Raw genomic sequence first — 23,988 nt, 5'->3', positions numbered from 1 at the left:
GTGGTTCGATACTTGCTTTGTCAGACGCACAGTGCACTGAGACTGTTATAAACATTGACAAATACATAACTCTCCGGGAAAGAGAAAGACCTTTGGTGCTAGTTTAAAGGCAAACAAATAACCATATAAGTTAACTGTACACTTCAAGTTATATATACATATAATCACAAGTTAATTAAATGAATGTCCCCATGACTGTGTAAATATCCACAGATTGCACGCATTGTGATAGCCAACAACCTGGGAGGGGCCAGTTCTCCCGTTTTATTTACTTTTTGTGAAGCAGATTTTTTTTATTTTCTCTCTGGAAAGATGTAGGCAAAAAGTCCGTGGGGAAACATTCTCCTTGGAGCAGGTCACTATACCCAAGCTCTCCCCTCTACTTACCCGACCAGTCTGTGCCCTCTCGGACCCAGTCTTGAGCCTCGAGGCCCCGCCTTGCTCCTTCTGCTGCCGCCTCACCACACTCTCTCTTTACACCTCTCTTACTCCTGTACCTGTTCTACCCTTGTGCCTTCTCCGAACATTTGTGACTCTTTTCTTAACTTTTGTGCCATTCCTAACTTTTGTGAATTTTTTTGCTATTTTCCTTCCGTTTCCCGATTTTGGCACCTTTTTCTTGACTTTTTGTGCCTTTTTTTCTACTTTTCTGCTTTTTTCAAACCTTTTTTTGCCTTTTCTTAATTTTTCTGTGGCTTTTTCTTAACTTTTGTGCATTTCTCTAAAATTGTGTACCTTTTATTGTATCTTTCACACTCTTTTAATCATTTCATTCTCATGCTTCTTCTAGGCTCCCATAAACCCCCACCCCTCTCCGGCGCTTTTTTTCTCCTCCTGCCCCGCTCCTAATCTGCTCTCCCATGTTTGCTGCTTCTTCCTGTGTCTTCTTTCTGCCCTTTCCTAACCCCACCCACTGCTCCACTGTACTCCTCCATCCTGCTCGACCTACTTGATGGCGGCATGAAAGGAACACCAAAGACGTGCCAAAGTCAAGCCTGTCTGCAACTGTCCGCACCTGGACCTCGCCTAGCACCATGATCCCTGGTTGACTCACCCTCTGCGGCAACTCAACAGCAACTGTTTGCATGTTCAACCCAGGACATCTGTCCATCCACTGCGACTGCACTGCCCTCATCAGCACAGTAGGACCTTTTTCCTGCTTCCACTGTTGATTCACTTGCAGAACTATGCCCCAAGCTCAACACATACCTCTGACTCACATGCCCCCATCACAACCTCACCTCACCTAACCAAACGCCATACCAGGCACTTAGCAAGCACTCCCATGCATGCTTCTCAACGCCCTCTAATTCAAGTAACCCAAAGTCAAAATTTGGGATCTACTCAGCAACAGTGCAACAAACCTCTTCTTGACGGAAACCTGGATGAAAACTGCCTCATCTCCCAACATCATGGTGGCCTTCCAGAAGGATACAAGATCGTGATCCAAGACCCATTAACAAACTCGGAGGCTCACAATCGTAAAAAAAGAAACCTTTAAATGCACTACCTCCACAAACCCAGACACCCCTTTCATGGAACTTCAGGCTACAAATCAATGACAACTCCACTCAAAAATGAACCATAGAATACAGAACTCCCGACCATGAAGGGATTTCAGCAACCTCATCTTTGATTTCATTAACCCCCCCCCCCCTCTCGCCTACAACTACAAGAACTTCCTCTTCTCTGTGATTTCAACTTCCACATGGAAGATCCCTCTGACCACAACTCCACTGACCTCCTCAAGAACCTGCATAGGACTTTCCTAGCTCATCACCGACCCCACACACAGTACAGGACACACTCTAGGCTCAATCCTTTTCTCCATAACAGCATCAGATACTGCTCCTTATTACCACTCACATGGATGATCACTCCATCATCCACTTTAAAATCATCGTGTCACAAGCCAAAGCTCCCATCAGCACCAGTGTACCCAGCTTGAAACTGGAACAGAATAACGGAAGTGGACCTATGTATTGCACTTGAAACAAATCAACCCAACACCACCAAGAACCTAGTCGAGGACATCAATAATTTTGACAAGTGGATCCCTACCTGCGCATATGCTCTTGCACCAATCATGACCCATAAACATCACAGAACCAGCAAACAGGCCTCCTCGTACATGGAAGAACTCTCAAACTTCAAAAAATATTGCAAGCAGCTGGAAAGGAAATGGAGAGCCAGCCATGACGCCGATGCCAGATCAACCTACAAGGTCACACACAGATACTACCACCAACGTCTGAGAGACACCAAGAGAAGATCCTTTACCGACTGAATCAAAGCTAGCTTCAACAATGACAAAGAGATATTTGCTACCCTAGAAGCTTCTGAAAACCCATCACCCTCTCTCACAAACTATGTACCAACCTCTCCAACTTCTTCCACAGCAAGATTGAAAAGATCATAATAACTCCAAAAAACAACTGAACTACAAGGACAGCATCTGTACCGTACTCACCTCCCACACAGACACACACCTAACCAACTGAAGGGCACTCACTGATGGAGACACCACCTCTATCGTGAAAAACGTCCTTTCCGGGGCCCCATCAGGCACTTGTCCGCACCATAACTACAATTTAGGATGACTTGTAATCTGCAAATTCCTCACTCACTTCATCAACTACTCCTTTGTTTCCACCACCTTCCCTGAGGATTGGAAACATGCCACACTCACGGGCCTTCTCAAAAAACCTTTGATAGACCAGAATGAGATGAGCCACTTCCCCACCATATCCTTCCTACCTTACCCAGCAAAAGTAATAGAGAACACAATCAACCATCAACTCACCAACCATAGGTTACTTCACAATCTTCTCGATCACAACCAATTTGGTTTTTGGAACAACCACAGGACAGAGACAGTATTCATTGCAGCTAAAAATGAGGGACCTCATTTTTGAGAAGTGTTGCATCTCTGCATGAGAGCAGTGACGCAACATTTCTCAGTGCTCCCTCCGTGCGACATGATGCACCTGCCATATCATGTCGCAAGGAATGACAGATATGTCAGTAATACTGACGTATCTGTCGGGGCAAAAACTGGCACATTGCTGGGGTGTGTCTGAAAACAGATACAACTCCAGCAATGTGTCCTTGTGAAAGGGCCTGCGTCACCTTTACAGCTGTCATGAAGCAGGTGTAAGATTGAGACGCATTGGCATCCTAGAAGTGGTGCAGTGAAATCTTATAGATTTCACTGCGCCTTTCCTACGACCCTTTCTCGCAGGGGAACGCCCACCCTGCATACATTATAACTGATGCAGTATAATGTAACACAGGGGTTTACGAAGTGACACACATGCCTAGATGCATCCCTTCATAAATATGGTGCAACATGGAACTTATTTACACCACCGCAGCATCACTGAAAGTGATGCAACAGCGGCGTAATGTGACGCAGGTCTTCATAAATAAGGCCCAAGATCTGCACCTAACTGGACTGAGGAGAAACAGCAGTCCACATACCCCTGGACCTGTCCACTGCATCAATGCCAGGTCACACTCCAGCCTCAGCAAAATACTACACACTCAAGCAAAGGTCTCCAACCAATTATGTAGTGAGAGCTACTACTGATCTGTGAAAATCATCATGCGTTACTGAAGCTAAGCAACTTGTGCATTGTTTTCAAACACCCCCCAAGCCCATCTTTATTGACTAAGAGCAATATCCATAGAGCCAGATACTATGGTTTGAACTTGGGCTAGGGGCACTATGACCGGACTGCCATGTGTGTCAGTGAGATCATGGTCTTTGGAGCGGTATGAACATGTGTGCGTGTGAATGGAATATATGTGTATCAGTGACTGATAACCTATGTTGGATGTACTTGTGGCACAGAAAATACCTTTCACCATATGTAGCTCAGTTACATGTATAACACAAACATACAACCACTAGTTTAAAAAATGGAAATGAAGCAAAGTGCACTTTTTTCTCCCACTTAAAATAATGGCTGCATTTTTAAGTTATAAATCTGACACAATGACTACCAGACTCTGGGAGTAAGATACCTACTGGTGGAAAGGCAATATTTCAACATTAGAGAAAATTAAACGGAAGAGTTAACCTTATGATAAATGGATTTCTTAAAACTTATCATTTAAATGTTCTCCCATTTCCAAGTGTCATACTTAGAAACAGGCAGCAACTTGCTCCCAGTGGCCTGTAGACATTATGCCAAATTTGTAACTGAAAAAATACAGCCATTTGTTTAGATGGAAGGAACTTAAAGTGCAGAAAAATGCTTCATTAAACTTCAAGACATAATTAGCTTAACTGAAAGTGAGGAAAGACTTAGAGGGGAATATGTACAGGGGCTTATCGTCACCAGAACGTCACTTTGTATGGCGTCTGGTGGCGAGAAGTCCTTTGGTTTATTTACAAGGTGGCGTTAAGCTATTACATGTGGCTTAACGCCGACTTGTGAATAAGGCCCCTTTTCACGCAGCACTTAGCATGAAAGGGGCGGGCAATGGGTGTTGGAGTGAGCGTTCCACCACAACAGCCATTCCTTTTTGACGCTGCCCCCTACTTACAAGGGTGGCGTAAATATGGGCCAGTGCCAAAAATAAGACAAGAGAAATCCTGGTCTTAACCTGTTGAAACGAGGAGAAATTATTAATTTCTCCTAGTTTTTGCTGTTTCTATGTGTGCTGCATTCTGCCGCACAAATAGAAAGAGAAAATCGCCACTAGGGATTGTTCATGCACAGGAAGGTGTCCCTTCCTGCATATAAACAATCGATAAATAATGATAAGTTGCAACTTCTATGTGTGCTGCATTCCACAGCACACACAGAAGTTACAAATCGCCATTAGTATTTGGTTATGTGCAGGAAGGGACACCTTCCTGAACATGAACAATCATTCCCTCCAATGCAGATACACTTGCACTATGGTACAAGTGTGCCTACTTTGGCGCCAGGCAGCTAGATTTAGCGCCAGCACAAGGGGAATGCAGGGGTGCGCCGTATCCTTGTGAATGTGGTGCATCCCTGCATTTTTAAACTGACAGAGCATGGCATTAGCAATTTGGAGCTACACTGCGCTGCACTAGTTTATTGTAAATATTCCTCGATGTTTCACGAAAATATTTTTCTTCACTTTAAATATCGCCCATTTAAAACAATTACTGTATTTTCAGTTATAAATATGGCACAGTATCTACTGGCCTCCGGGAAGCCAGAGGCCTGTTGTTTGTAAATGCAACACTTTGAAATGGGAGAAAATGTAAATGAAGACAACTTAAACATTTGGTAACTTCTACATTTTCATTTTCTCCAATTTAAAAGCATTCAGAAACACAATGTTGTTCTCATGCTTCAATATTGATTTGACAAGGACTTTTATTTAAGAGGTAAACACCTCAGTGTGTTAGTTTTTCACCTCTGAGCCCCAGCCTCTGTCATATATCTGACTCCAGCACTGCTCATTATCAGGTCCTGCTATCTGCAGCCTGGTGATAATAATGTAAAAAAAAACACAGCTTTCCCTTAACTTTAAAAGGAAAATGTGACCCTTAGCGTATTTAAAAATAAACTCAAGGCTGTTAACTATTATGAAGGTGTCTACGAGCTACTGGTACCTCATGATCACTACAGGTAGCTCAGGTTTGACTGGTTGGAGACACCTGCAGTAAAATCATCCAAGGCCCAGCCCTCAAATGGATATGCTCCTTCCTAAAAGGAAGAATACAGAAAGTCAGACTCCCATCCTACACTTCAGAACCCAAAGACGTGCTCTGCGGAGTCCTTCAATGATGATCTCTCAGCCCCATCCTGCTTATCAGTAACATGCTACCGCTCGGCAACTTCATCAGATCCCACAGCATCGCCATCATATCCTACGCTGATGACAGTCAGCGCATCCTCTCAATGTCTGATAAGTCCTCCATGACCAGATCCAGCTTCACCAAGTGCATGATCTACGTACCCAAATGGATGAAAACCAATTGACTGAAAGAAAACTCAGATACGTGTTAATCTGTGTGAATAAGAACTTCCCATGGGACTTAACCTGGTGGCCATCAGAGCTTGGCCCAACAACTATACTCATGAATCATGCAAGAAACTAGAAATAATATTAGACATCAAACTCAACATGGCATCAAAAGTGAACAAGGTTAGCTCCTCTTTAAATTGATCCCCAAGAGCACCAGGCAGTAGTCAAAAACAACTTTATTTGGTGAAATTATATCCCCATAAAAGCATGCTAATCAAGGGGAATCAATACAAGCTGCAGTTAGTTGTCAAAATTAAACAATAAAAATTAAAACATTTCATGAACATTCAGTATGACATAACGTATTATACTTTTAAAATAATGCATATACCAAGTGACCGGAAGCCTAAAATGCAAAGTGCAGATATATCAAATACATAGTAAAGTGCAAGGTGCAAAATCCTAACAGGATGCGGACATTTTAAACAAGTGAGTAAAGTGCATGAAGCTATTAAACATAAAAGAACAGGGTATGTAACAGGCTATATTTAATCATCAAAGTTTTCGTATTACAGAGCTTCCAAAAATGCATATGCTTTTCTTTTCCTTATTGCTAATAGTAGAAACAGAATAACAGCAATGATAACTTTTTCATTGCACAGGTCACATATAAAGTTAAAAGCATGTTTGTAATGGAACAGCGTATTAGATAAAAAATGAGGTTTTAAAATAAATTTTCGGATATCTTTATAAAAACTACAAAAAAGGACAAAATGCATCATGGATTGAGGTGTTTTACCATCACATGGGCAATACAGGAGTTTATGGCACCACTTTTCCCTTTTGGGGAAGGCTGTTAAGTAGTGATGCATGCCTAATCTAAGTCGTGTTAAGTAAAATCTGTGTTGTAAATTCCTATTCTTTGTTAAGTACATTGGTACGCTTCTTACAGGTATAATTTCACAGTAAGAAATAACAATATGCATTTGGCTAGCTTCAGCCTCCCTGTCGCATTCTGAAGACTTCATATATCTTAGCTTTAAGTCTCTTTTGCTAAAATCTTGGATAGGTACAGGGTTCTTTCTATCAGTATCTATCTTACAGAATTTCAAAAGGGTATAGATATGCTCCAACCAAGGGATTTTCTTGCAATAGTTGAGAGCTAAACAGTCCATAATTAATTCTTTGGTAAATTTGGTCTCGTCTATGTACCATATTCCATGCCAGAAAGTGAGAGCTTGCCTGTTTATTAGGTCGCTATGGTAAGATACTGATAATTCTCTGTGTACAATGTAGTTCGCAGTAGAGCTAGGCACTGCCAACAATCTTTTCAGGAATTTATTTTCTTGTATTTGGAAGGGGTAATATTCGTTCTCCCCCATAGTGCTGCCCCAAAGCAAAATCCTGTAACACATTTACTTTGAAATAAAGCTAAGATTTCCCGTATAGGTTTATTACCTATTTTTGTAGCAAATCTAAAAATCCTCTCATTAATTCTTAGACATTTCAAGTTATACATTTCTATGTGGGAGTTCCATGTGCCCTTCCTATTAAATAGCAGGCCCAGTACCCCTCGCACATGATGTTGTCTGCTCTTAGACCTAATACTCCCACAAGTCATAACAAAAGTTTATTTTAAGTTTATCTGTAGATCTTTTCCTGACATATATAATGCAAAATTGTCGATTAATTTTTGCAGGCCATTTGCTGTCCTAGAAATCAGGACAGCATTGTCTGCTTATAAGAGTACAGGGAGCATACGCATCCTGACTTTTGGTGCATCTGGTATCTGATTTTGTAAAAAGGCATCCACATTGTTAATATATAGTGAAAATAAAAGTGGAGCAAGCATGCATCCTTGTCGGATGCATCGTGTTACTTTAAATTCTGGGGTGCATTCCCTAGATGGGCCAAAGCGAACTCTAGAGGTTAACAGGGTATACATCTATGATAAATATACAATGATGTCATCAGGAACCCCTAGCACCCTCAAGGTCTGCCATAATTTGTCGAAGGCGCAAATGAGATCGACAAAACAGAGATGTAAGAGCCCTTCCTTTGCTAAGGTATATTTGCCTATTAACAGTTCCAGGTTCAAGCATTGTTCCACTGTCCCAATACCCCTTCTAAATCCGTACTGGGACTCAGACAAGGTATTATTTTCATTGGCCCATTTTTCTAACCTCCACAACATTATCCTCCCCATTAGTTTGGAGGTAGAATCCAGAAGGGATATGGAAAATTGGTACAATAACACTTTGTACCCAGGATGCAGGCAACACTCCCCTTAAAAACTTTTAATAAAATTGGGATCCAAAAATACATATCATATTTGAAAACATCAATTGGGACCCCATCCGGGCCAGCAGCTTTCCCATTAGCACCATTTTGTAAGGCAGATGTGATTTCCTCTAGGGTGATAGGGGACAAGTCTACAGGTTCCACTAAAATGATACTGTCATTATTGTGCTTAGTTACTTTCACAGAATCAGGATTAAAAATATTCTCAAAATGAGACATCCAGTCCTCAGGAGGGACTACGGTGTCACTTTTAACTGCTGCATTCTCTTTAAAAAATGGATAGTTAATTGTTTTCCAGAGGAGGACCCCATCATGTGTATCAGTAGCCTGAGTTAATTTCTTCCAGGCCTCCTCGCGGATCTCCATTTTCCTTTCTTTCAAGGCATTTTTATAGGATTTCCGCAAAAGAGTAATCCTTCCGCCATCCCTTGGTCTTACTTTCAAAGCCTTTTTTTGATTCCTATTTAGCCTTGAGCAAACTTGACTAAACCTTCTAGGGTTGAAATCAGAAACATTCTTTCTCATCTTAGTGGTCAAATCACCTGCTATTTCTGTAGTTATGTTACAAAAAGCTGAAATAATGGCTGAATTTGTGGCGGAATTATGTGAACATATGTCAAATTCTCTCTGTTATTTCTCTCTAAGATGTTCCATAAAAGAGGTGGGGTCGACCCCTGACCACCTTATGGAAACTCAATTTTTACCTTGGGTTCCAATATTTGTAGCCGCTACCTTCCCTTTTACTTTAGGTTTCAGGCTAAGCCTTAAGTACATAATTATCGGGTGATGATCACTATAAAGAATTGCGCGGAATAAAAACATGTCTACTCAATCTCTACAGTTTGCCGAAACTATAATATGATCAATATTTGAAGATGACCTAGCCCCCTCATACTTATTTAAAGTTGTTACCCCAACAGATGTAATAGGATCCAAAAGTACTAGATTGTATTTATGAATTGCATAATTAATCGCTTTCCCCTAAGGGACATGAGCAAAGGGGGCGATACAGTCACCAAAATGGTCGCAATAACGACATGGCTCTCCTACTTCAATATTGCATTTTTGCAATTAAAATCGCCCATCCAGAACAATACTTGGTTCTCCCATAATTCCTCCAAGAAGTGATTGAGGTCCTCTTCTAGTGACTTAATGACCCTACCTCTTGTATTATGAAAATCTTATTTTAGAAATTCACTATAATAATAGAAAAGTTCCCCTCTGAAGACAAATGCAGAAGTTGATAAAACTGTGACAATGTATTGGCCTTCCTAAGTGTGAGCAGTGAGGAAACTGCAATTAAGGCCGCTAAACCTCCTTTGGCCCTACCCATTCTGGAAGGGCTAGCATTAGTACAAACAGTCTGATAACCATTAATAAAGAAAGGATCGGTAAGGCAAGTTTCCTGTATTAAAATTAGAACACATCCCTCTATTATTTTTAACCATTCCTCATCATTGATGGAGCACCAGGCACATGGTCACTCAAACCCTAGTCACCAGGAGACTAGACTACAACAAAGCATTCTATGCCAGAATCTCCAACCACCTCCTCCACAGACTTCAGAACAATCAGAACGCCACAGCTAGACTTATCCTGGACCTCCCAAGGCAAACACACACACACACACACACCTTGCCACACCTCAGAGAACTCCACTGGCTGCTGATGCACAAATGCTGCCAACATCAAACTGTTTTTGCTTGCATACAAGGCACTGCATAAGAGGACCAGCATACCTTAACTGCCACCTCCACTTCCACCAACCCACGTTTTCCACCCAAACCAGCTGTGCAATGTCATAGGCGTTTCGCAGACCTCTCAAGGCACAGGGTCTGTCCCAACAAACCCAGCTGTGCCTTGCCTTCTCCCATGTATAGTGGGCTGTAGGTGCAGGGTTTGGCTTGGCAAAACACTTGATGCTCAGACCCCATCCCACCTAGCCAGCCGAGAATGGCCTTTGGGCGGTGAGGTAGGGCTTTGGGTGCAATGTCAGCCTATGACAAGGTCCTGCATTATTCCCTTTGTACCAATCCCAGATGTGCACAGCCATAGGTCATTAGGCAAGATGAACAGTTTGATCTACAGCCAGTCTCTGTGTCCATGCTCTATCCGCCTATTGCAGTTGCTCAAGGCCTACAACCATGAGTGACGAGGTCAGGGAGCACAGCCTACCATCAAGTAATAGCTGCCACAACATTCTTTTTGTTGTTGTTGCAGCAAGCCAATCAGATTACTAGCGTCCATACACTATAGTTGGATATGTAAACATGTGTTTGACCAAGGGAAAACATTTCCCCTCGTCTAATTAGATTCCAAAATGTTTCAATGTGTTCATTGATTGACAAGCCAGCTTGGTGGCCCTACTGTCAAGATACCTATTTTCTTTTACCCAATATGATCTCTAGTTTATTGGCTTGTTATCAGAAACCTGTGAAAAGACAAACTAGATTATCATATGGTTTTTTCAGTTTCATCATTAAAGATAAAAAAGAAAAAAATATATTCCTATGGTGAGATTGGCATAGTGTAACTATAAAGATAGCTTCACTACTGCCAGCTTAGGTACCTATTTATGAGCCCCTTTGGGTGGTTCTTGCACCGTGCAACATGGTGCAGGAGCGTACCAACTTAAAAATGAGATTTATGAAGCCACACAAGGCCACCTTGCGTGGCCCTGAGTGGCTTCATAAATCTTGAATAATGTAACACAGTGCAAGTCATTGCGTTGCATTGCTCTGCACCAAGGTGGTGTTTCAATGGGTGTTGCATGGGTCTTTCAATGCAGCATCCATGGATGTTGATGCTTTTCCAGATTTACCAGGAGTGGTAGACCTAGGAATGCACCAAGTGAACCACAGGTGAGGTGTAATGAGGAGAAATATCTTTATTTCTAATAGTTTTTTTTTCTTTCTATGTCTGAGGCATACTGCAGCACACATAAAAAGAGGAAAAAGCCTCTCAGGATTTTTTTTTCAGGAAGGGTGCCAGCACAGGAAAGAAATAGAAATGAGCCGTATTGCCTCAAATGCAGCACATTTTTGTCCTGTTTCCTGTTACAAAGTGCAGCACAGTAAGGTGACTTTCTGCGCTGCACTGCGTGACTTGGCCATAAATAAGGCCCTTAGTAACAACAGAACGTAGCTGCCAGTGGTGCAACAGGGGCAGCGGCATTGGGCCCAGTGGTTTTATTTCACAGTTCAGCCTGCAGCCACGGGGGCCATTTCCTTTCTTGCATTAGAGCCTATGACACATTGGCTATGCCACTAAATAACAAGTTGAAGGGATGAAGGGATGTTATGTTCGCAATCCAAAACCTAAATACCACTGAAACTTACTAGTTATAGTGAGAAACTGAACTATAATATCACCTCAATTCACTGCTCATTAAATGACAAATTACATCATCGATGATACCACATATCACATCAACAGCGATATTGACAACGATCACTGAAAGCAATTAATGCACACAATCCAGAGAGTCCATAGGGTCCATCCTTTGCTCACCCATCGGAGTCTGGGTGCAGATAGAGAACTTAAACCAGGCCCACTGTGGAGGGGGAAGAGTACTAAGGCTTGAATCCTTTTAATTCATGCATGGGCCCATGCCCATAGCACTGGTATTTGTTCAGTCCCTGTCCTGAGTGGAAAAAATTGGTAGGCCCAGAATTAATTTTGCAGGGACCATTGGGCTAAATACAATATCTGTCTAGGCATTGCCTTAAACCATGTCTCTAGTTGGCAGTGGCTTGCACCCTGTCCTAATAGGAACTCTTCGATCAGTCAGGGTAAGGGGATTACACAGCTAATGTAACCCCTGTTTATCCCCTTGGTAACTTGGCACACGCAGTCAGGCCTATCTCAGAGGCAATGTGTAAAGCATTTGTATATAACAGTAACACAGTGAAAACACTACAAATGGACACCACACTAGTTCAGAAAAATAAACTATCTTTATCTAAACCAAACAAGACCAAAATGAAATAAATCCAACATACCTAACTCAAAATATCACTTTTAAAAGGTTTAAGCAATTCTGTCTATAGAATTCTATGGATGCATTTATTTTAGCACAAAGTACCTTTGACGGGCCAAATTCCAAGATGAAAAACAGCTGCAAAGCAGTAAAACATCAGAAAACAAAGCAATGCGTTGGTACTTGAGTCCCAGGGGAATGAAGGCGTCAGTTCCACTGCTTACAGGAGAATTGTTGCATGGATCCCTTACTGTGAGAAGAAGCAATGCTTTGACTTCCAGAGGCAAATCCTTTCAGTGGGGCGATGAATTAGAGACTTTGCGCACAGGTGCGATGCGTGGTAACACGGACGTGCTGGGGTTAATGCGACGGCAGAAAAAGTGGTGCTGCATCGATTCTTCCAGCTGCAGACAAGTGATGTGTCAATTCTATCAGCCGCACAGCAGGGCCTGTGCGGCTGAGTCAAAGCGGGGGTCATTGACGTCTGAGACACAATACCCTGGATTTGAGCTGCAGCGATTCTTTGGGCCACAAACTGGCAATGCGTCTATTTTTCAGCCGCACAGCAGCAATGCGTTGCTTTTTTAACCACACTGCAAACATCTGGCTGGAAAACCAGTGCTGGAAAGGCGATTCATGGATTTTCAAGTCTTGAAGCAGCAGAACCAGCTCCAACGGCCCAGAACTGGAATTAGCACCACTTGGTGAGTCAGTGGAGTTCAGGGATGCTGCAGGCGAACTCATTTATGGCCTTGAGACTTCCAACAGAAAGCAAGCACACACAATTCCTTGGAGAATCTTGCAAAATAAGAATGCAAGAAAGCAAAGTCCAGTTCTTTCACTGCCCACAGACAGAAGCAGCAACTACAGGCCCACCCAGCAAAGCAACACAGTAAAGGGGCAGTTCTCCTCATTACAGCTCTTCAGCCCTTCTTCTGCGCAGAGTCCTCAGTCCATAAGTGTTCTGAAAGTCCGGGGTTATAGATCAAATACTTATACCCCTTTTGTCCTTTGAAGCAGGCATACTCCAAAGGATAGTCTTGCAGTGCACAGATCCTGCAGTCAGACCACAAGGGGGTGAAGACAGCATTGTCAGAGGCCAAGCGCAGCCCTATTCAGGTGTCAGTGAAAACTCCTCACACCACTCTAACTCGGGAAGGCCCATCAGCCTGGTAATTGGTCATCAGGAAATGCAGTGCACACCCCAGCTCCTTTTGTCTGACCGTCTAGAGTGAATGCACAATTAGCCCAACTGTCAGTCTAAACCACATGTGGATTCCACAGGCAGGCAGAGGCACAAGATGGTAAAGCAAGAAAATGCCCACTTTCTAAAAGTGGCACTTTCGACCACACAACCTTCGCTAAAAGATGGGTATTTCAATTCTGAGCTCAAAGAGCACAAACGCCAAATCTCTAGCTCTTCATAATTGAAAGTTACACTTGTAAATGTTACAAGGGAGCTCCAATGATAACCTATGGGAGAGCTAGTCCTTGCAATATTGAAAAACTACATTGTCAGTGTTTCACTCTCAGGAATTGTAAAACACATTCATGTTCTACTTTTCATATACACTGCACCCTGCCCATGGGGGTACCTTGGACCTACCATAGGGGTTCCTTACTTGTAGCAAAAGGGAAGGTTTGAGTCTGGCAAGTGGGTGCACTTACCAGGTTGACATGGCAATTTAAAAGTGTACTTGACTGCAATGGTTCTTTTCTTTTCTTTGAAAAATTGTAAATATAGAATCAATGTGTGGTCGTTTATGAAAAAGAAATATCTACACAGGCATGCTTTCATTTGTATGTATAGGCTTATTTATAATCAGTGCAGAGTTTCTGCAATAGGCCTCAGTTCAAATGGTTTGAATTTAAAAATACAGGTTCTTAACTGTATCACTATTATATGTTGTCTATTGTCTGATTGTTGTCTAAAAGCGTCATTTTTCATGTTGTATTGGTGAATCAATGTTTTTGGTATTGATACCTTATTGTCTTTGGTTTCTGTTTTTGTGGATTGAATTATTCTGTTAAAACAAATATGCTTTACATGTTGACCATTAGATGAGTTCATTGTCAACAGTCATCCAAATTAACCGTTTGTTCAAATTGATTGGTACACTTTGTTTTAAAAGCAAGTAAAAAGAAAAAGCAAACAAAAATATAAAATGAAATAAATGCACTTTTCTTACAAAATTTTCAGACTGAATCAGTGGTCTTTGGGTTGAGTAAATTTCTGCTCAATACCGTGTTAAAAGCACAAATTATTGCACAGTACTGGCAATTTCTTTGTTCATTGACTGCAATGGCAGGCATGAGACATGGTTACAGGGCTAGTCATCTGTGTGACACTACCAGTGCTGCAGGCCCACTAGTAGTATTTCATTTACAGGTCCTGGGCACACATAATGCGCATTTCATTAATAGGGACTTACCAGTAAATCAAATATGCCAATCACGGATAACCAACACAATTATAATACACACCATGAACACTTACAATTTAGCACTGATCAACAGTAGTAAAGTGCCCAGAGTACACAAACCAGCAAAAACGAAGACCGGCATACAGTCAAAAATTCAGGTGGTAGAGGCAAAAAGACATGGGAAACCACACCAAGGATGCTAGGTCTAACAGATGCCCAATGAATGCATGAGGCAGTGCTTGAGCTTGGCCATGCCATGCACCGAAGACTTATATCCTAGGAATACACTGGCCTAATGCTGTCACCGTGACCAATGTTCTCCAGATACATGCTCTGCACACATTTTATCTCAGCAGGCATTCTATGGTGGCTATTATCTTCAGCCTTGCTCAGCAACATCTGGCCATTGTTCCATAGACATGATCTTCATTTGTACTCAATCTATCCTGATGTAGGCTGACAAAATATTGATATTTATAATCGACCTACAATAATATTGATGTTTTAATATCGAAGGGACAGAATATAGAAGGTAAGTAATATCGATTTTTTAAATATCGAAGGGACAGAATTTCGAAGGTAAGTAATATTGATTTTGTTAATATCGATGTAAGTAATATCGATGTTACTAATATCTATGTTAGTAATATTGATATTACTAATATCGATTTTTATATGATTTTTATGTATATTATTATGCATTTAGTATGTATTTTTTTATGTAAATTACGTAAATGTGATATTTTAGTACCGTAGCGGGTTGTGGGTTTATAGGGGAATAGGGTTGGAAGTATATTAACTATACTAAATTAACTATTAAATTTTAGGAATTATAAATTAATTTTAATTAATTGGTAATTCATTTTTATTAATTGGTAATTCATTTTAATTAATTGATTAATTGATAATTATGTTCTGTAGTGGGTTATGGGTTTATAGAGGAATAGGGTGGAAAGTATTTTAAATGTAATCAAGTAATAATTTATGTTCATTATTTGTTTTTGTGAATTATATTATTGTTAATTAATTATTATTTGGTAATTAATTTTTATTAATTGGTAATTCGTTTTAATTAATTGATTAATTGATAATTATGTTAAGTGTATTATTTTATTATTGGAGTTTGTTGTGCCTTTATAGGGTAATAGTGGGTAACGTAAGTGATATGAAATTAAGTAGTTATTACATTTATAGTTGGGTATTGATAAATAATTTATTGGATATTAATTATTAATTCGTAATTATTTAAAAAGATAATTTTTTGGTTATGAAAATTAATTTATTGTTGTTTAATAATTTATTAGTAATTACATATCACTAAAATATATTTTATTGATATTTTTACTTTATATATTAATAAGTAATTATGAAATGGCAATTCATGTTTGATAATTATTATTTTTAGTTTAACACATGATTTAATTGTTCAAAATTAGTTAATTGGTAATTACTTTTTAATAAGTAATATGCTTTTGTTATGAGAAATATTTTATTGTTGAATGTTTATTAATTGGAAATTATTATTTATTAATTACTTACCCGTCGCGCATTGCTGCGATCGCAGAAGAAAGGAAATTTAAGGAAACTTGTTATGATAACATTCAATTTACATTGTGTCATTTTTATTGAAACTTATTCATTTTAATATGGAAAACATTTTAAAGTGTTGTTTTAATTCTGTTTATTTATTCAAGTGCTTGTGGATACACAGTATTTTTTGTTTTTCTGTCTGGTGCGTACACGAATAAATCAGAAGGTTTTCCGACGTGTGAGCTGGCCACATTCAGTTGTTCATGTGAGAAGCACGGATTCTCCAAATCTAGTCCACACACTTGCAGCGATTGTCCTTGTGCTTTGTTGATGGTCATTGTAAAAGCAAGTCGCACGAAAACTGTAAACTTTCAGTATTGGAAAGATTAGGAGGGCCATGGGGGACCAGGGGGGTGATATTCACCAATTTTTTTTGGGGGGGGGGGGTTCCAGAAACCTTTGCGGGAGTGTACTCAACAATTGTTAACATTTTTTTATTTATTATTTATTAATTTATTTATGTATTTATTTATTTTTTGCCAGAAACCTTCCAGGGAGTGTACTCAACAACTTCCCAAAGTTTCATGGCGATCGGATGAATGGTGTAGTAATGCATAAAGGACAAACAGACAGACAGATATACATTCGTTTTTATATATATAGATTATTAATTGGTATTTATTATTAATGTATTGTTACTTAACAATTCATTGGTAATTATGTTTTTAATAATGATATATTGGTATTTGTAAATAGTTTAGATTTATTTAATAATTAATTGTTTAAATATTTTAAAATATTAATTTATTTATAAGTATGTTATTAACTTCTATGCTATCCAACACTTTCCCTACTGTTGCACTCTCTGGAGTTGGAATAGTCATTTTTACCCCTACACTATCCAACACTTTCCCTACTGTTGCACTCTCTGTAGTTTGAATAGTAATTTTTACCCCAACGCTATCCAACACTTTCCCTACTGTTGCACTCTCTGGAGTGGGAATAGTCTTTTTTACCCCTACGCTATCCAACACTTTCCCTACTGTTGCACTCTCTGGAGTGGGAACAGTGATTTTTACCCCTATGCTATCCAACACTTTCCCTACTGTTGCACTCTCTGGGGTGGAAATAGTCATTTTTACACCTACGCTATCCAACACTTCCCCTACTGTTGCACTCTCTGGAGTTGGAATTGTAATTTTTACTCCTACGCTATCCAACACTTTCCCTACTGTTGCACTATTTGGAGTGGGAATAGTATTTTTTACCACTACGCTATCCAACACTTTTCCTACTGTTGCACTCTCTGAAGTTGGAATAGTAATTTTTACCCCAACCCTATCCAACACTTTCCCTACTGTTGCACTCTCTGGAGTGGGAATAGTAATGTTTTACCCCTACGATATCCAACACTTTCCCTAATGTTGCACTCTCCGGAGTTGGAATAGTAATTTTTACCCTTCAGCTATCCAACACTTTCCCTACTGTTGCACTCTATGGAGTGGTAATAGTAATTTTTAACCCCAAGCTAGCTATCCAACATTTTACTTACTGTTGTTTTTTTTTTGGAGTTGTAATAGTATTTTATTCCCTCTGTTGTTTAATATTTTTTGTATTTTTTTAGCTAAAGTAGTATATAATTAAGTTTAAAAATATTAAAAGTAAATAAAAATGTTTTAATTTGTTTTGCATAATTATTCGATTTTTAGTTATGTTAATATCTTATGTGTATAGATGAATTTGTAATTTATATTTTTAATTATTTATAACTTATTAAAATAATTATTAAAACTGATTATTAAGTAGGTATATGTATGATATATTATTAGTATGTGTAATTATTTTTGATTAAATTATGTATATTACTTATTAATTTTAAATATTATAACATATTTTTGACTATGTTTATTAAGTATTTTAACATTTATTTAACATACTTTTTTAATTTTAAAAAACGATTTTGTTTTTTAAATGATATTTTTGACATCGATATTTTGTTTTCCGATATTTTTGTACTTACCTTGTTATAGATACGATGTCGATATTGTTGACATCAATATTATTGCTCCAATATTTTTGTTCCTCGATTTTTTTGTCTTTCGATATTTTGTCAGACATTCCTTGATTTCCGAGCCTTCCTATGACAAGGATGTTTGACTCAGCTCTATCTTCCCAGCATTCATAGGCTCATCCTTCTGGTGTGCACAGCCAGAGACTGAGCTCAGCACACATTAACCCAAAGTAACTTCGCCAATGTCATTGATGCTGAGGGCACTCACATTTCCAGACCCGCATTGGCTGCTCTATAACATATTCCGAGATTTCACATGTTTATGGCCCGGTCAAATCTCCCATGGCCATAAGACAAATACAGCTTTGTGCCATCTTACCTGCTTGGGTCATGAGAGCAGACAACTTATGTTCCACATCTCTCTCTCAACTTCTCAACTGAAACAGTGCTAGGCACATTACAGAACCTGCCAGAGATTGTCTCTTTTTTATTGTTGTGAGTTCTGGCTAACATTTGCCCCAATGCACACTCACAAGAAATTCACACTGTTATCTATAAGGCTTTATAATAAGACAGTTTTAGTGCCGAATAAATGCAACAATATAAATGTTGATATAAAGACTAATGTAGCAGACCCTAAAGGACTGAAAATGAAAATTATGAAAATAGACAATGTAGCACATGAGGTTCTTTTTAAAGGTCCCTAGATGTCTAACTTTAGCATCAAAGGTTTGTCCAATGAGGGATATTTTCATCACACATGCAAACCTGAACTTGATTTCCTTTCCATTCCACTGCCTGCCTATCTCTCAGATGCAAACAAATTGTCTCAGTGCAACTTCATTGCTATGAGACATTGGCCTTGGTGCAGTTACTCGAGGTATTGTGCTGCTGTCTCCTTATCCCAAAATTGAAGTCTCGCTCTCTACCTCAGAGATCTATGAACAGCCAACTTACAGTATCCATAAAGTTTATTTTGAGAAAAATAAACATTGTGATTCATGATGCCAGGTAGAGGAAATAATGTAAGAATTTACCTACATACTCAAGGTAAAGTCTATAGCCACTATGCTTTTTATAAGCACCTACTATTTAGATGAATGCATGCATATATGAACTAGATGCATGCTATTAAATTGTATGATGAATGTAACACACATTATTCCATGATAGTGAATATAAACTATTGCACATTAATAATAACTCATATGGCCTAAGGCTCCAGTGAGCAAATAAGCACCTGCACAATGAAGGAGACTCTTAAGGGACATAAAGAACAAAGGGACTCATTTACAAGGCCATTGCACCCCCTGTGAGCCACTTTGTTTGACGTACCATCGGCCCAGCATCCCTACTCATATTTACAAGGCCACACAAAGTTAAACTGTGTGCCTTTTTATGGCCCTGTAAATATGGGCCCCTTTCAATCACTACTCAGTGTGAAAGGGGCATTCTATGGGTATTCCAACACAACATCCATAGAACCTGACACATTCCCAGACTTACAAAGTTCTGGAAAGCTGGGAATGCATCAGAATCCTACGCTTCCCAGGGGAAGGCATAGGAGTGGTGCACCGAGGAGATATACTCCTATTTACCCTTTTATTTTCCTCTTTCTATGCATGCTACATTGTGCAGCATGCATAGAAAGAGAAAAATGCCATCGATTATTGTTTTTGTGCAGGAAGGGACACCTTAGGTCTCTTCCTGCACAAAAGCAATCATCCTCACAACACAGGCACCCTTGCAACATAACATAAGGGAGCCTGTGCTGGCGCATGACAGCCATTAGTGCACCAGCGCAGGGGAAAGCATACTGATGTGTCGTATTCTTAATATGATGTATCCCTGTTCTTTTGAAATAATGCAGCTCAGCGCAGCAAAATGGCTTGTGGCGCCGCGCTACATCATTTTATCGAAAATGAGGCCCAAAGTATGTTGCGAGATGTGTATTCTGTTGAACCACCACAAGTGCACTTCCTGACCAGTAGTGAACCCTTTATACTCAATAAGGCTACTATAGAGCTCATCTTTACAAAAAGTGGGAACACCCCGGGCTGGGTTATATTCCCGGAGATAGATCATCAATCAAAGAAGTGGTTTGGATACCATCCATCAAGAACAGTGAAAAATCTGTCAGTGGAACAGGGAATGTTCTGCCTTTGTGAATGGCTGCCATTATTGTACCAATCCACTGGAAAGGCCCACAGATTGATTTGGGGAATTACTGCCCATATCATAGTGGAACACAATTGGGAGAAATTTTAAAACTCATCCTATTTTGACTCCAGGGATCAGGTCAGTGAACCATTTGCAGGAGAGTGTTTTGAAGGGAGAGGTGATCATACAGCAGGTCATTAGAATTTACAGGCAAAAAATGGAATATGTGCATTTAACAGGATCACTGATTTATTTCTCTCTCCTCTTCCGGGGCATTTCCATATGAGTTAATAGAAATAGGCTTCTTCAAGAAGGAATCACTCTTAGATCTAGATTTGACAATAACAGATGGACTCCTAATCAAAACATGTTAGAGGAAAGGTTTCAGCATTAGGCCAACTTCATTTAACATTTTTGTAATAGACATGTCGAAAATTACATAACCTGCCAGAGGACATGCATGCTGCAAGAGGTCTATCAGCCTGTTGCTACTCTATGTTGATGACCCTGTACAATGTAGTATGCACCTTTCACGGGTAGTGTTAGCCAGTGCTCAGCAGTAGACTATCTAAAAGAACAGACAGTTTCAGCTTTGATTGGTGACTCTTAATCCATATGTTAAAATCAGCATCAATTTATATGGGATTGGTCCAGCGGAAGCTATTTAAAAATTACAATCATTCATATGTCATATAATTTATTTCACTATAACCAAGAGTGTGGGCCCATAGAAACTCTACAATCACTTAACAAATCATGAGGTCCTCTGATAGATCTTTGTAAGAGCTAATAGGGACTCAGATAATTAGAGACGGATAACATTCCTTCATGAGGACCTGTAATGAAGAAATGCCTATCTAACAACAATAGTGAAAAACCATACTATATCAAATATTTCCCATCAACAAGGAAAGACATAACTCAGTATGTTTATCAAGGTAGCTTTATCTAAACTTTAAGATGGATGGTCAATGCATAAGAATACATTAGAATTCTAGCGGAAGGAGAGGAATACGTTTTGTTTTTAACGGTGGAGGGGGGACTGCGGGGGGACGAGGGGAGGGGTGTGATGATCAATAATGACATGCTTATTATGTGGTTGCACAATGAAAAAGTCAATAAAAATATTTTTTAATAATAAGAATACATTAGAATTATCAGAACTTTGGTTAATTCAAATGAATACATGAAAAATCACAATAAATCACAGTTCAAAGCCAAAATACATCATAAATCAATAACTGGCATGAGGGGAGAGAGAGAAAGAAAAGATATACACTGCAATTCCAGTATGCAATTGATCTAAGATCAATGAGCTAAAGCACAGCATGCAATAGTCAGAAATTAGCTAACCCTTCAATCGTAAAGGTATTGGCCTGTGCAACTTCACCAGCCAATGAAATGCAGAAGTAATTCAGGAAGCGTTCTGTTGGACTTGGCCCTTTTTGCGGGTCATCCCAGATTTTTTTGCCTTCCTCCGGTATTGTTTCTGACCTGTTGTTGCTGGTTTTAGAAATCTGGGTACTTTATCACTGCTGTTCAGTTTTAAAGTGCATGTGCTCTCTACGGTAAACTTGGTAAATTGGTCTACACCTGTTTGGCGTATTTAATTTACCTATCCGTCCCTTGTAAAGTGCTATCTCACATACCCATGGCCAGTAAATTGTAAATACTTTATTTCGGCCAAAGCCCATAAAAGTTTCATAATAGTACAAACATTCACAATACAATCTAAAAGGCATCAAGCAGTATATATAAATATTCTCAGTAAAATGATCCCCGTTCATTGAAGAAAACAATTTTAATGGGTCGCTAGATATTCCTTTACATCCACCACAATAACTTCTCTTTTTAAAATTGACAAAAAACTTCATATTAGTGGTTGTTTACCCTCAGTGCCTCTTGGTGCTTCCTAAATCCCAGTGAGTTGCACAATGGTTGAATCCATTTCCTTCTTGCCCTGCAACATGCCAGGCAGAAGAATAGGATATGTGCTGTATTTTCCGTGGACCCTAAAGGGCTGTAGTGCATAACGTGCAGGAACGGTCTCCATTCCCCCCCATTTTGCTACATGGCTCTTAGTATGTAAGATGTTATACCTTAACTTCAGATACAGAATTATGCTCAGTACGGTCGTACATTATCAAGAAATTCTTCAAAACTCGGCTTTGGTTTCATAATAAGGAATTGAGGTGTTAACCTTCCCGATCTTGGGTCGCAATGGAGTGCACTCAGAGTATGTAACCAATAGGTTCTCTTTAGTATGTCTTGGCAAGTAGATGTTATGTTATGCAGCTCGGTTAAGTATAAACTGAAGCCTAACTCTATGAGCCATTTCTTTACAAATCTTAACCAAGGGAAGGTGAGACATATGTCCATAGCCAACAGTTCTCTTACACCTTCTCTGTATGCCTCTAGCTCTGGTTTTGTCCACAAGAGTATCCAATAAAGCAGTGGTCGTCATGTAGCAATTTGCCCTATGTGCCTCATGTTTAGATCATGTATCATTGGGATAAATGGTGTAGGTGAAGGCAGCCCCATTAGTCTTCTCGCAAACTTGTTTTCCACAGTTGTTAATTGTTTAGTGTCACCAATGCCCCATAGCTCTGAGCCATATAATGCTGCCACCTGGACCTTACATTTAGATAGCAAAAGGGCTGGTGTCACGGGTTTGCTTGAGGACAGACTGTACTTCTTAAGGACAGCCTCTACCCCCTGGGCTAGCCGTAATGCTGAATGATTTACCTGCTGCTTCCATGCTAGTTTAGAATCAAGTAGTATACCCAAATAAGTAGAATTAGGTGCATGTTCTATTTTCCAGTTGTTCAGCTTAAAATCATTTCTAAAACCCTTGTGTGGATTTATGGCCATGTACTTAGTTTTACTAGTGTTTATTTTCAGTCCTTTTGCATGGCAGTATCTATTAAAATCATCAAGTTTTGTAAACCCTTTGGGGTCTGCAAGATCAGGCTAGTATAATCTGCAAATAGCAGCACCGGTGGTTTACCATGTCATTGATATAGAGCGAGAACAGGGTGGAAGCGAGTACACGTCCCCGTCTCACTTCTCTCTCTATTGGGATTTGTTTAGTTAGTTCCCCATTCACGCCACAGTGGACTCTCGCATAATTATCATTGTGCAGCCTTTTTAGGTCTCGTGCTTGGCGGTGCACTGCGCAGCAGTGCACTGAGCAGCGCGAGGCATTTTGTGGGTGAAAAACGGGGAATCTGAGCTGACCTAGGAATCGCGCACACTCGTGAGTGAGCGTTTCCTTTCCAGCTACCCCATTGGCCTTAGCGTGCGTCTTGTAATGAAATACTGCACGCTATTGGCCTAAGGAGGGCGCATTGCTCCGCCCACGGCCTATTGGTGTCTATTACGTGCTTGGTGCGCATAATAGACACCAATAGGCCATCACGTGGTTTCAATTATCGTGCCCAGACACGGGCGCGATACTTGGAATCGAAACCAGGGCTAGTTTTTCTTTACTTTTGGTAAAAGCGCGGCACCTGCGCTTTACTTTTGATGTTAGAAGTAAAGCGTGGGTGCCGCGATTATACTGAAGGTAAAGAAATCGAAAAAAACATCTATTTCTTACTTTTTTTTCAATTTTTTTGCTTTTAGTATAA

This window comes from Lissotriton vulgaris, chromosome 2_1 (genome assembly GCF_964263255.1).
Source record: "Lissotriton vulgaris chromosome 2_1, aLisVul1.2, whole genome shotgun sequence".
NCBI classification, from domain to species: Eukaryota; Metazoa; Chordata; class Amphibia; order Caudata; family Salamandridae; genus Lissotriton; species Lissotriton vulgaris.
This window is presented reverse-complemented; position numbering follows the sequence as displayed.